Source organism: Aegilops tauschii, chromosome 3 (genome assembly GCF_002575655.3).
Source record: "Aegilops tauschii subsp. strangulata cultivar AL8/78 chromosome 3, Aet v6.0, whole genome shotgun sequence".
NCBI classification, from domain to species: domain Eukaryota; kingdom Viridiplantae; phylum Streptophyta; class Magnoliopsida; order Poales; family Poaceae; genus Aegilops; species Aegilops tauschii.
In genome coordinates, this window is record NC_053037.3 from 19,808,943 (window position 1) to 19,822,333 (window position 13,391).

A 13,391-nucleotide genomic window follows, 5' to 3' on the forward strand; every position below is an offset into this window, starting at 1 on the left:
GCCAGGACCGACCTGGGCGGGACCGAGCGGAAAAGCCCGCTCGTATCGTCCACCCTGACACGTCATCGGAATCGACTATGACAATAGTTCCTTCGTCGCCTTTAACACCAGGGTCACCACTGGCGACCATGGTGTGTGCTGCGCAGGCTTCAACATGTCTCGCAGCCTAGCCCTCAGCCCGTTCAAGACCAGCCCCAGCAATATGGCCCTATGCTTACTCTATGACTGCTATGGGACGGAGCCGGTCGGGCCCGACTACGTAAACGCCACCGGCGTGCCCAGCGGCGACTCGTCCTGGGCCGGTGCCTTGTGCAGATACTCCGGTGCCCCCTACGGCCACTGCTCCGACGCGGGCGGCGGGCGGCGGCCGCGACCGGCAACAAGCATCGCGGCCTCCAGGTGCTTACAAGCTAAAGAAAAACCTTGCGTCTTGTTGGTATCCGGTAGTGATTGTTGGTGGTCGGTAGTGATTGTTGATAGTGTTTGCTTTGTTGTCGTAGTGCAGAGATGACCATGAGCCGAATTCCTCGCGTCTTTGGAGTCCTTGGCTGCCCTTGGACTTGATGAGCTAAACTACGACTAGTATTGGCATCATTAGGAGGCGGCCCAAGGCATGGAGCAAGGGGTGATTGGGGAAGAGGAGGAGGCCGAAGAGGTGGTGGCCGATGAGGAGTTGACCAAGGAAAAGGAGGCTGTGAAGGTGACCAAAGGAAGCACGAAGGTGCCAAGGTCCCGCATCGCCAACTACAGCCAAAAGGAGGATATTGCTCTTGCGATGCTTGGTGCGCGATCTTCATGGATGCAACGATGGTAATGGATCAAACCAAGACCATGTTTTGCGAGAGAATTACCGAGCATTACAACAACTCCGTAGACGTGCGATCAAACCATACACAAGGTTCTTTCTGGCATTGTTGGAGAAGCATTCATGACCAATGCAACCGATGGTCTGGTTGCATCAACCAAGTGAATCATGCACCACCGAGCGGTGTGTATGCGACGAAGTATGGCCGTTACATCCAAGAACTATTCAACCATAGAAATACACAGGGTTTAGGTTACCGCTCGAAATTTCGAGATTTACCACGGTTACCGCCCTCAGTAAATGGGCATTTCGAGCAAAAAAATCAAACTGTTTGCATTTTTTGAATTCAAACGCTCAATGTATAGTAAAGTATGGCAGCACTTGACAGCACGCGCGTTGACAACGTTCCACTGAGCTAGCAGCCCTTTTATGATAAATATAAATTCAAGTGCTATCTACATCTATTTTGAAATAATTTGAATTCAAAATTCAATTATAAATTTCATCTAATATTCATTTGAAATTTGCTCGAAAATTTCGTGGTAACCACGTTTACCGGCCCCCCTCGGTAAAAATGCATCATTCGGTAACCAAAACCTTGGAAACATCAAGTTCGGCCACAAGCCATTCACATTGCATCACTGCTACAAAGAGCTATGCAAAAATCAGAAATGGATCCAAAGAATCATTAACATGAAAAAGGTTCGGGTTGCCATGCTTAAAATCTGAACGTTCGATGCTTATTATTTGCGTTTTTGTGTGTGGTATTATTTCCTGCCAAGTGTGAAAGGTTGTACAAAAATTAGAATCTACTACTAGCTAGTTAATAGCGGACAAAAGCATGAAAGTAGCAGATACCGGAAGAACCAGCCTAAGCATCCTAGTTCCAGTCGCATCAGGGGCTCACGGTGGTCATGGCTTACCCCGTCAAAGGGGTTAGCCTGATATTTTAAAAGTCATAGCTTACCATACCAGTCCAAGTTTGTGGACCATGACCGTTTTTGCTTAGACAATTGTATTCCCTCGTACGTGTTGTATATGTCCACATAACCCCTGACCACCGATCCAGCCACCCCATTGTTCTTCACTGTAATCTTCCCAAATCTTCCACTCCTATGGCCCCGAGTTGCTGGTTCCTCCCAACCTTGTGGGCTGTGGCTAGCACATGCTCGCGGTCGCGGTCGCGGTGGCTGTGGAACAAAAGGGAGTCTGCTCGGAATCGAACAAGCACTGCGGCAACCTCACCATCTCCGACCCATTCTGGCTCAGTGACTTGGAGGCCGGAAGGTCATGTGGCTCCCCGGCCTTCCAGGTCGCTTGCTATAACAACACTTCTACAGTTGTACTGAGCTCTATAGCCCTCAGTTACGGTGCTTTGCGATCCTCAATATCTACTGCGAGGAACACAACTTGCATATCGTTGATCTAGGCAAGCTTGAATTGTTGCATGCCTCCAACAGCTGCCAAATACCGATCTGGAATACCTCCGCCAAATTGGCCCGCATGTTTAGGATTGACCCTGCCAAGTATTTGCACACTCGGTCCATCTTTGGTCCACGGCGAGCAGTTACATCGCATCGCATCGCATCATCGCATGTTTATTTGGGTTCTGCTGAACTGTTCATATTCTTTTGAAAAAACACCTTCGTACTCTAACTTTTTTCTTCTTTTTGGATTGGCAAAGGAGGATTACCCCTGGTCTTTTCATCATTAGGATGGATCATTACAAACCTCTACATTAGCTATCGCCCACTTTCAACTATTTGTCTTTGCTTACATCGTACAAACAATTCATCACCAGACACCAGATCTCCTACCGTTCCGATGTGTGCCCAATCAGCTTGCCGTTGTTGCGTTCCAAATTTCCTACATCCAAATTCAAACAATTAGACTACATGCTGCTAGTTGGAACCCAGAAGTACACCTGATAGACCAAAGACTAGCAATCCTCCACTTGCTTCAAAAAATGGATGGGACTCTACCGACAGTGAGAACGCACCATGCATGCTTCCAGTCAATGTGCCCAGATCGGCATCTTCAACGGCAAGAGCTCATTAATCTAAACATAACAATAGATTAACTTCAAAACACGTTCGCGATCAAGCAGTGCACCAACTAAATACAATGGATCAAGACATTTGGATGTTGGCTCTCTCTAGCTAGTGGGTATAGAAAAGTGAAAGTGCCCACAGAACCAGTCAAAGTCGTTGGCTAATCTCCGCAAAAGAAGTCGTTGGCTAATCTCCGCAAAAGAAGTTGTTCGCTAACACCATTCATATTATCTTCTCCGTTATGTTTGTCCTTCAACCTCTTGAGCTAGAGCCATCCTTCATTCCTTCCCCGTTACCAAAGTCAGTCTCCTTAATCAAACTGCTGCCATGTATGCAACCTCACTGCTCTTCATCTTGATCTTACTACTCCTCTTCCATCAACGGGCACATGCCGAGTGTGAGCCGGTGGCGTGCGGGAACTTCACCATCAAGTACCCGTTCTGGCTTGGCGCGCCCAGCCGACCCCCGCCGGAGCACTCCTGCGGCCACCCGGCCTTCGAGCTCTGGTGCATAAACAGCAACACCACGGCTTCCATGAGCGGCTCCCCCATCCACGTCCTTAACATCGACTACGCCACCAGCTCCTTCGTCGTCGTCCACAACAGGGTCGCCATGGGCACCGACGGCGTGTGCCGTGCCGATTTCAATGTCTCGTCCAGCTTAGCTCTCGCCCCGTTCAGGATCAGCCCAAGCAACATGGCCCTGTGCTTCCTCTTCAACTTCAACGGGACAGAACCGCGAGGGCGCGAGTACGTGAACGCCACCGGCGTGCCCAGCTGCGGCAGGCCCATCATCACGTACCTCGGCGGGAGCTACGACCGGGACATCCTGCCGGCAAATCCCAGCCGGGAACTACGTACACGTACCTGCCGGTGCTCAGGTCGGAAGCGGCAGTCTCAACGGCGGCCAACTACGGCCGTCTCCTGAAGGCAGGGTTCCTGCTGGATTGGGCGGGCACTGGCATAGGGGACTGCCCCGCCTGCGTTGCGAGCGGGGGGCAGTGCCGGTACATCAACACCGCCGGGGAGTTCGCTTGTCTCTGCCCCGACGGCAAGTTGCCCGGGTCGACATGTGCCGGTAAGCCTCCAAATAAGTTTACATAATTCTAACACACAAAATTACACCACGAAGCAACTAGCTGCTGAAAACTTGAAATACATAGCCAGTTTCCAGAACATGGGGATAAACTATAGTGAAAAATTCGATAGTTGTCTTCGTTGAGCGATATCTGTTGTGTAGAGCGTGGAGTGGAATAGTGCACTCGGTCAAGCTTTAGTCCACGGCAGATGTCACATCGCAAGAATAGACTAATCAAAGATTTTGATGTCACCGGAAAATTGACGAGTTGATGACAATGATACTTTGACCAAGTCCGCATCGTTGTTTCCTCCTCGCCTCTCACAGGTTTGGAAAAGGGATCTCCTTCTCTAGTTTGCACACTTGTAAGTACATGCTACCACGGTGAAAGAAGATGGACCCCTTTCATGTCCTGCAGCTGCCATGCTTCTGCTCAGTGCTCACTACCCTCCTCTCTAGCACCACCGGCACTACCAGAATAAAACCCTATGCCGACGACCTGAAGCTGTCGGCATACGCCTACAACTTTCCCTAGGCCGTCGGCATTTCTCAGACTATGCCGACGGTCCCGACAAAAAGCCGTCGGCATAGAAAAGACCGTCGGCTCAGGGCTTTATTCCGGTAGTGCGGTGATGCTTCGTCGTCGACGTCCTGCGAACCAGCGTCATGCAGTGGCCTCCTGGTCATGTCATCGATGGCGGCTCAAACATGGTGGAGTTGGCGCGGCACCGTGTGCTCTCATGTTTGGTTGGATAGGCTGCCTCCTGGTGGATGCATGCAGATGCAGTAATGCATGCTTGCGAAAGAATAATCCACGCATGTTGATCCACTTCCCACTGTATTATTCTCCCACACGACAATGATAGATAGGCTACGAACACCAAGGAACCGCCTCTCAGGTCGTCGGTAACGACCAAAGAAAAGAATGGAGGATGAGGAATGGTTGGTTTTTTTCTTTTCCCAAGCAGTAGGTAAGGAGGAGTTCAAACCCAAACCTGGACCCACGACCTTCCTCCGGTCACTGGCAATTGGGCCCAGAGGATCCATGTGGCGGATCTGATAGAATTTGCCTAAAAATTTCAAAATAATTACAACATTTATGAAATTTCTGTCGTTTCAGCGAGGAGTGAAATGTTTCTCTATTTGAAATTTTAAATCTATCAATTAACTCTCGCTTTTGTCTTTGTCAAAATATTGATAAGGTTGACGAAATCAATCTTCCGCATATTTGCTTTTTTTTTCCTTCTCCTTTCTCATGTGATTATCTAGTTAGCAGTTTACATTTCTCACTGAAATATCTCTTGTTCTTTCGTCTTCCTATCCACCAATCGTCTGGTGGCAGGGGTTCTAGTGGTAGGGGTACCTAGCTCATCCAGATTCAACCCGGTATGCGGATCCGTCTTCGATGCTTGTTACCTGTCCACTAGCTGAATTTAGTCTAGTTCAGTGTTCAACTGGTTATCATTGTTCTCCCCTCCAAAATCCTTTGTATATGGTCAGGGTTTAGGGCTTACATAGGCAACATTTGTGCGGGGACATCCACATCGTGTATTCTTTGTGGCTCTGCACAGCTACCTGCCCGAGTGTGGCCACCATACCTTCTCCAGTTCATCCGCGACAGCTCCGACAAGGCCTCCCTCTGGATGAAAACCTCGTAATCTCCTACCCAGAAAACTCCATCCGTGTCACCAACCTCTAGCTCTCCAATAGTGTGCGTGACATAGAACTCCCACTACTAGGAAAATGCTTATACGTAGAACTTTAATAGTAGCGCCTATTTAGGCCCCCACGCTACTGGTAAGTACCAGTAGCGCTTGGTACAAAAAGCGCTACTAGTATAACTTAGCAGCAGCGTTGGTTTTGCTCGGACGCGCTACTGGTAGGTGTGCCACACCGGACCCCCAGGTCAAGATATATTAGCAGCGTGGGTTTGCTAGGCCATGCTAGCACTAGCAATGTAGTGGTAGCGCGGGTCACTACATTGGGCTATAACTAAGCCCAGCCCACCTCCTCTGTAGACAACGCCCAGAGAACAGCCTCCGCCACCGCTCAAAAAAAAAAGAAGCGAACAACCTCTCTGCCTCCCACGAACCTCGCTGCCGCCACCAACGCCAGACGATTCCGGCTACTTCCGGCGGCCCTCGCCGGAGCGCAGCACACCCGCGAGCTCTCCTCGCGACGGTGCTTCCTTCCCTCCGGCCAGATCCGCTCCTCGCGGCCGCAAGCGCTCGTGCGCGACCCCTCCCCATGATTAGGGTTTTGGCCGCCTCCAACTCCGGCGCGGTGAGCTCTCCTCTTCCCTCGATTCATGCCCTCTCCTCTCACCTTCTTCCTCCTCCCCCCGCCCCCTCACTTATTTCTTCAATTCGGTGCAGCAGCCACCCTCCTCCATGGACGAGGACGATCACCACGGCCCACACATGGTCGAGCTCGCCGTCGTCTGCTCCGGTGCGGTGCTGGGCCAACAACCTCCGCCTCCATGGCTCCTAGCTTGGGTAAGCACCCCCAATCCAGTGTGATAAGATTTTATGCCAAGCAGATGGCTATGGAGTAAAAAAATAAGAATATACTTAACGACAACGTCGAGGATTCGATTGGTGTCTGATGATTAATTACTAGTGGTATTTATTGAGCAAGTTCTAGTAGGAATCTCATGGAAGTTGTCGTTCTTGTTTTCTTGTTCTGTTTGGTTCATGGGTCCAGGAGTAGGAATAAAATGATTGCATTACCTCTTTGCCTGTTGTATAATGCCTGAATATATATATGTGCCCGTCTTGAGAAGTAGAATATGAGGATTATTCATGAACTGAACTTGTCTCGTCGCGGGATGTGGGCAAACAAAACAGGGATACTTAGGATATCGTAACACCACTTTCCTCTCCCTCCATCGAGTTTGCACTTTAGCATATGCAACCTAACGGTGTATGACGCACAACAGTTCCGGCCGGTGTTTAGCAAAGTGTTTCAGTTTCAGTTGTGCAAGTTGTAGCCTCTAATTCTGAAATTTCCTGAACCCAGGGGTTGGCCATCAAGTAACAGATATGCAGCTACATCACAGTTCCAAAGTTCTCATGCGCCCTGGTCTCCAGAACGACCATGTACAACTGTTACATAGTTCATCCATCGGTCGCAACTAACTATCTGAATTGTGCTACCTACAGCTATTTGAAGCTTCCATGGCTCCTAGCTTGGGTAAGCACCCCCATCCCCATGGCCATCTGCTTGGCAGAAAATAGCATGCACTGTTATTTAAGTCATTGATGTAGTGGCTTGCATGCATCATCCTTTTTAGGAGACTCGCTGAGATTCAACTTTAGGACACTGCCATTCTTTGAAGATGATACAAGTAATTGTTTCTATTTGGGTGTACCTATATATGTGTGTGTAACGGTGTACATTGCCACCTATACTTTTACAAGTGTCTGCACTCTGCCTATTTTCCATGCATATTTTGCAGTCAAATTTGATTACATAATTAGCAAGTTGTGTTTGTGAACAGAGTTTAGGAAAAACATTACCTTCATCAAACAATGGCCCTTCTGTTGATAATACAAGGTAATATGAATTTCTTTACAAAACTTCAGTATTTTTTTAGTGCTTTCAGAAATGAACTTGCTACTTTGTTGTCTTGTAGTACTAATGGATCACAGGCAGCACAATACTTCACCACCAGCAATCCTAAACACTCGGATCCTCTCTCTGCCAAAGAGAAGTTTATTCATGCCAACGTGCTTGCGAGTTGTTCTTTTGCAATTGCTTCTCTGCACTTCTCCCATTATTATCAAATAAGTGTTGAGGACAAAGTTGTCTCCAGATATCCCGATGGGAAACTGATTGGGTAAATGATTCATGGTAGTTTATAACTCAAACATTTCTTAGGCTAAATACAGTTGTTGCCCATCACGATTAGTTGCCAGATGGTACTTGTGCGATCCACTGATCATTTTAAGCCCTTGCAAATATTTTTGTTCTTTATAGTTGCAACCTCAGAGTTCCAGAAAAATTGTGTGTAGGTTGTATCCACATTGACAAAGTTGCTTCAAGTGCTTTTATTTAGTTTCCGTGGTCTACAAACTACATCTGGATTGACTTTTTATGTAAACTCACTTCATGCAGTTCATTTATACTACAGATGCTATATGTGAACTATCGAAGTTGACTTCCATGATGCCCATGAAGCTAAGTGAGCATTATAATGCATGGACTAGAATTTATATAGCCTGTCAGCCGGTTTAGAATGCATTTTGTAAAGTCAATATCTATCCTTCAATTTGATGTATCATATTGTCATATATTGAGCTCTTCAGTAGTAAATGTATCATCTTAAGAGTCTACTGAAGCTAGATTTGGACGCTGACGCGTACTAACAAGTTTTCACTTTCCCGACGTGGGCGCAGGGGTGATCAACACGGACTACCGCGGCCCGGTGGGCCTCATGCTCTTCAACCACTCTGAGGCGGACTTCGCCGTGAAGCCCGGCGGCCACATCGCATAGATGATCGTCCAGGTGATCGCGACGCCGAAGGTCGCCGAGGTGGAGGATCTCGACGCTACCGTCCGGGGGAGGAAGGATTCGGGTCCACCGGCGTGTGAACTCCGAGCCTTGGTAGATACATCTAGAGAAGTTGTTTGTTTAGGTTGGTGGTGAACACTAGGGAAGTTACCCAGGTTTCGATGATGGTTGTGTGCGTCTGATGTTAAATGGATTCTTGTGATCTCTTTCAGTTGAGATGGTTATGTGACCTTAGTTTATTCTGCACTGGATGTGTCTCTAATTTCCATCCATTGAGTACTGCATCTAATTTTTATTTTTTAATTCCTAATTAGCTAGTAGTAGCGTGGGAGAAAACGTGCACGCTACTAGTCCTAATTAGCTAGTAGTAGCGTGGGGGAAAAGTGCACGCTACTAGTACATACACTGGTAGAAAAAGAGGCTTCCATACGCCCCCATTAGTCCCCAAAACAATCGAACCGCGACCAAAGGGGTCTTTAGTCGCGGTTCGGGAGAAGACCCGCGACCAACTACCTGGGCCCAGCGCGCTCGGTCGACAGCTGGCGGACGGGAGGGGCTTTAGTCCCGGTTGGCCTGGCCAACCGGGACTAAAGGTCCCCGAAGGCCTTTAGTCGCGGTTGGCCAGGCCAACCGGGACTAAAGGCCCATCCAGCTGGCGGACGGGAGGGGCTTTAGTCCCGGTTGGCCTGGCCAACCGCGACTAAAGGCCCATCCCTATATATAGGACTCAGCTCACTTCACTTCACTCAGCTCACTTCACAATTTTCAGAAGGGGGTGGTGGGTTTGCTTTTGGTTCCTCCTATGCACACAAGGTGTTTGATGAAATGCCCGAGAGCCTGAAACAAACATGATATGAAGTGTCCGAGCCACACTTGAGCTTTCTCATTTATTTTTCCTCTGCGATCGCGGTTAGCAACTTGAACCTTTCATGTGTCATTGATAAAATATGCATGTGTGTAGTTCATTGTTTAATTTGTATTATTTCTAGCTAGTTAGTTTAACAAATGCATGATGGTTAATTATATACTTTATATAATAATAATGCAGATGAATCGACAATGGATGTACGGTCCCCGACTCTCCGGCGAGTTCACTACGGGTTTGAAAGATTTCCTCGTAGTGGCAAATGCGAACAAGCAGCAAGGTTTTATTATCTTTCCATGTGCTGTCTGTAAGAATCAAAAGGGTTACTCCTCCTCAAGAGACGTTCACATGCACCTGCTTCGGCACGGTTTCATGCGAAGCTATAATTGTTGGACCAAGCATGGAGAAAGAGGGGTTAGAATGGAAGAAGATGAAGAAGGGGATGATATCGATGACAACTATCATGATCATTTCGGTGATACTTTCATGGAGGATGATGCTGAAGGTGGGGAAGGGTTAGGTGAAGGTGAAGAAGAGGCACAGGATGAGCCCGCTGATGATCTTGGTCGGACCATTGCTGATGCACGGAGACGCTGCGAAACTGACAAGGATAGGGAGAATTTGGATCGCATGTTAGAGGATCACAAAAAGTCGTTGTATCCAGGATGCGATAATAGTCTGAAAAAGCTGGGCTGCACACTGGATTTGCTAAAATGGAAGGCACAGGAAGGTGTAGGTGACTCATCATTTGAAAATTTGCTGAAAATGTTGAAGAATATGTTCCCGAAGAATAACGAGTTGCCCGCCAGTACGTACGAAGCAAAGAAGGCTGTCTGCCCTCTAGGTTTAGAGGTTCTGAAGATACATGCATGCATTAACGACTGCATCCTCTACCGCGGTGAATACGAGAATTTGAATGAATGCCCTGTATGCACTGCATTGCGTTATAAGATCAGAGGCGATGACCCTGGTGACGATGTTGAGGGCGAGAAACCCAGGAAGAGGGTTCCCGCCAAGGTGATGTGGTATGCTCCTATAATACCACGGTTGAAACGTCTGTTCATGAACAAAAAGCATGCCAAGTCGTTGCGATGGCACAAAGAGGACCGTAAGTCCGACGGGGAGTTGAGACACACCGCTGATGGAACGCAATGGAGAAAGATCGACAGAGTGTTCAAAGATTTTGCAGCTGACGCAAGGAACATAAGATTTGGTCTAAATACTGATGACACTAATCCTTTTGGCGAGCAGAGCTCCAGCCATAGCACCTGGCCCGTGACTCTATGCATCTACGACCTTCCTCCTTGGTTGTGCATGAAGCGGAAGTTCATTATGATGCCAATTCTCATCCAAGGCCCTAAGCAACCCGGCAACGACATCGATGTGTACCTAAGGCCATTAGTTGAAGAACTTTTACAGTTGTGGGCCAGACCTGGTGTACGTGTCTGGGATGAGCACAAAGGAGAGGAATTTGACCTACGAGCGTTGCTTTTTGTAACCATCAACGATTGGCCTGCTCTCAGTAACCTTTCGGGACAGACAAATAAGGGATACAATGCATGCACGCACTGCTTACATGAGACTGAAAGTGTACGTTTGGTTAATTGTAAGAAGAACGTGTACCTGGGTCATCGTCGATTTCTTCCCCGAAATCATAACGTAAGAAAGAAAGGCAAGCATTTCAACGGCAAGGCTGATCACCGGCCGAAGCCTGCGGAACGTACTGGTGCTGAGATATTTGATATGGTCAAGGATTTGAAAGTCATCTTTGGAAAGGGTCCTGGGGACAATCAGTTCCGCGGGGAGTTGACGGGCACGCACCCATGTGGAAGAAGAAATCTATATTTTGGGAGCTAGAATATTGGAAAGTCCTAGATGTCCGCTCTGCAATCGACGTGATGCATGTTACGAAGAATATTTGCGTGAACCTGCTAAGCTTCTTGGGCGTGTATGGGAAGACAAATGATACAAAGGAAGCACGGCAGGACCAGCAACTTTTGAAAGATCCAGATGACCGGCATCCGGAATGGTTTCAAGGTCGTGCCAGCTACGCTCTTACCAAAGAAGAGAAGGTCATTTTTTTTGAATGCCTGAGCAGTATGAAGGTCCCGTCTGGCTTCTCGTCGAATATAAAGGGAATAATAAACATGGCGGAGAAAAAGTTCCAAAACCTGAAGTCTCACGACTGCCACGTGATTATGACGCAATTGCTTCCGATTGCTTTGAGGGGGCTCCTACCAGAAAATGTTCGAGTAGCCATTGTGAAGCTATGTGCATTCCTCAATGCAATCTCTCAGAAGGTAATCAATCCAGAAGATCTACCATGGTTACAGAACGATGTGGTCCAATGCCTTGTCAGTTTCGAGTTGGTGTTCCCACCATCCTTCTTCGATATTATGACGCACCTCCTGGTCCACCTAGTCGAAGAGATTTCCATTCTCGGTCCTGTATTTCTACACAATATGTTCCCCTTTGAGAGGTTCATGGGAGTATTAAAGAAATATGTTCGTAACCGTGCTAGGCCAGAAGGAAGCATCGTCAAGGGCTATGGAAATGAGGAGGTAATTGAGTTCTGTATTGACTATGTTCCTGACCTTAAGCCGATTGGTATTCCTCAATCGCGGCACGAGGGGAGACTAAGTGGAAAAGGCAAGATCGGAAGGGAATCCACGATATGTATGGACGGTCATTCTATGACTGAAGCACACCACACAGTTCTGCAAAATTCCAGCTTTGTGGCTCCGTACTTCGAGCAACACAAGAATATTTTACGCTCGGACAACCCGGGGAAGCCTGAATCCTGGATTAGAAAGGCCCACATGGAGACTTTTTCGGCAGTTGGTTGCGAAAACATTTAATGAATGACAATGATGTTGGAGATCAGTTGTACATGTTGGCCAAGAAACCATCTTCGACTATAATGATTTTCCAAGGGTACGAGATAAATGGGAATACATTTTACACCATCGCCCAAGATAAAAAGAGCACCAACCAAAACAGTGGTGTCCGCTTTGATGCAGCAACCGAGAATGGGCGAAAGGTCACATATTATGGTTACATAGAGGAGATATGGGAACTTGACTATGGACCCTCCTTTAAGGTCCCTTTGTTCCGGTGCAAATGGTTCAAGCTAACAGGAGGTGGGGTAAAGGTGGACGAGCAATACGGAATGACAATGGTGGATTTCAACAATCTTGGTTACCTTGACGAACCATTCGTCCTTGCCAAAGATGTCGCTCAGGTTTTTTATTTGAAGGACATGAGTAGCAAACCGAGGAAACGGAAAGATAAGAAAACGATCAGTACATCATGCGATGATCCAAAGCGCCACATTGTTCTTTCAGGGAAAAGAAACATCGTGGGAGTGGAGGACAAGACAGACATGTCAGAAGATTATAATATGTTTGGTGAAATTCCGCCCTTCAAAGTGAACACTGACCCAAGCATTAAGTTAAATGATGAGGATGCTCCATGGATACGACACAATCGTAAGCAAGCAGGGACACAAGGGAAGAATTGATGTGTAATAATTTATTGTACCAAACTTTGTATTTGGTCGATGAACTGAATGATGTATCAAACCTTTTGTCAAACCTTCAAGGGATTTTAAAATGAATTAGTTTTATTTTTCTGATTTTTTTGATATATAATTGTATTTTTAAGATTTTAAAATGAATTAGTTTTATTTTTCTGATTTTAAAAGGAAAAAGGAAGAAGAAGAAAGAAGGAAAAAGGAAGAAAAAAACAGAAGAAAAAAACAAACAGAAGAAAAACATAAGAAAAAAACAAACAGAAGAAAAAAACAGAAGAAAAAACAGAAGAAAAAAGGAAAAAGGAAAAAAGGAAGAAAAAAAAGAAGAAAAACAAAACAAAATAAATAAAGCAAAAAAGAAAGAAGGAAAAAGGAAGAAAAAAATAGAAGAAAAAAACAGAAGAAAAAAACAGAAGAAAAAAACAAACAGAAGAAAAACATAAGAAAAAAACAGAAGAAAAAAACAAACAGAAGAAAAAACAGAAGAAAAAAGGAAAAAGGAAAAAAGGAAGAAAAAAAAGAAGAAAAACAAAACAAAATAAATAAAA

At 46.6% G+C, this 13,391-nt stretch overlaps 1 pseudogene; it reads left to right on the top strand.

The window, feature by feature from the left end:
* Nucleotides 1-1,970: 1,970 nt before the first annotated feature.
* The window catches only part of LOC109780279 (LEAF RUST 10 DISEASE-RESISTANCE LOCUS RECEPTOR-LIKE PROTEIN KINASE-like 2.1), an 82,990-nt pseudogene continuing 71,569 nt past the window's right edge, over nucleotides 1,971-13,391 (top strand).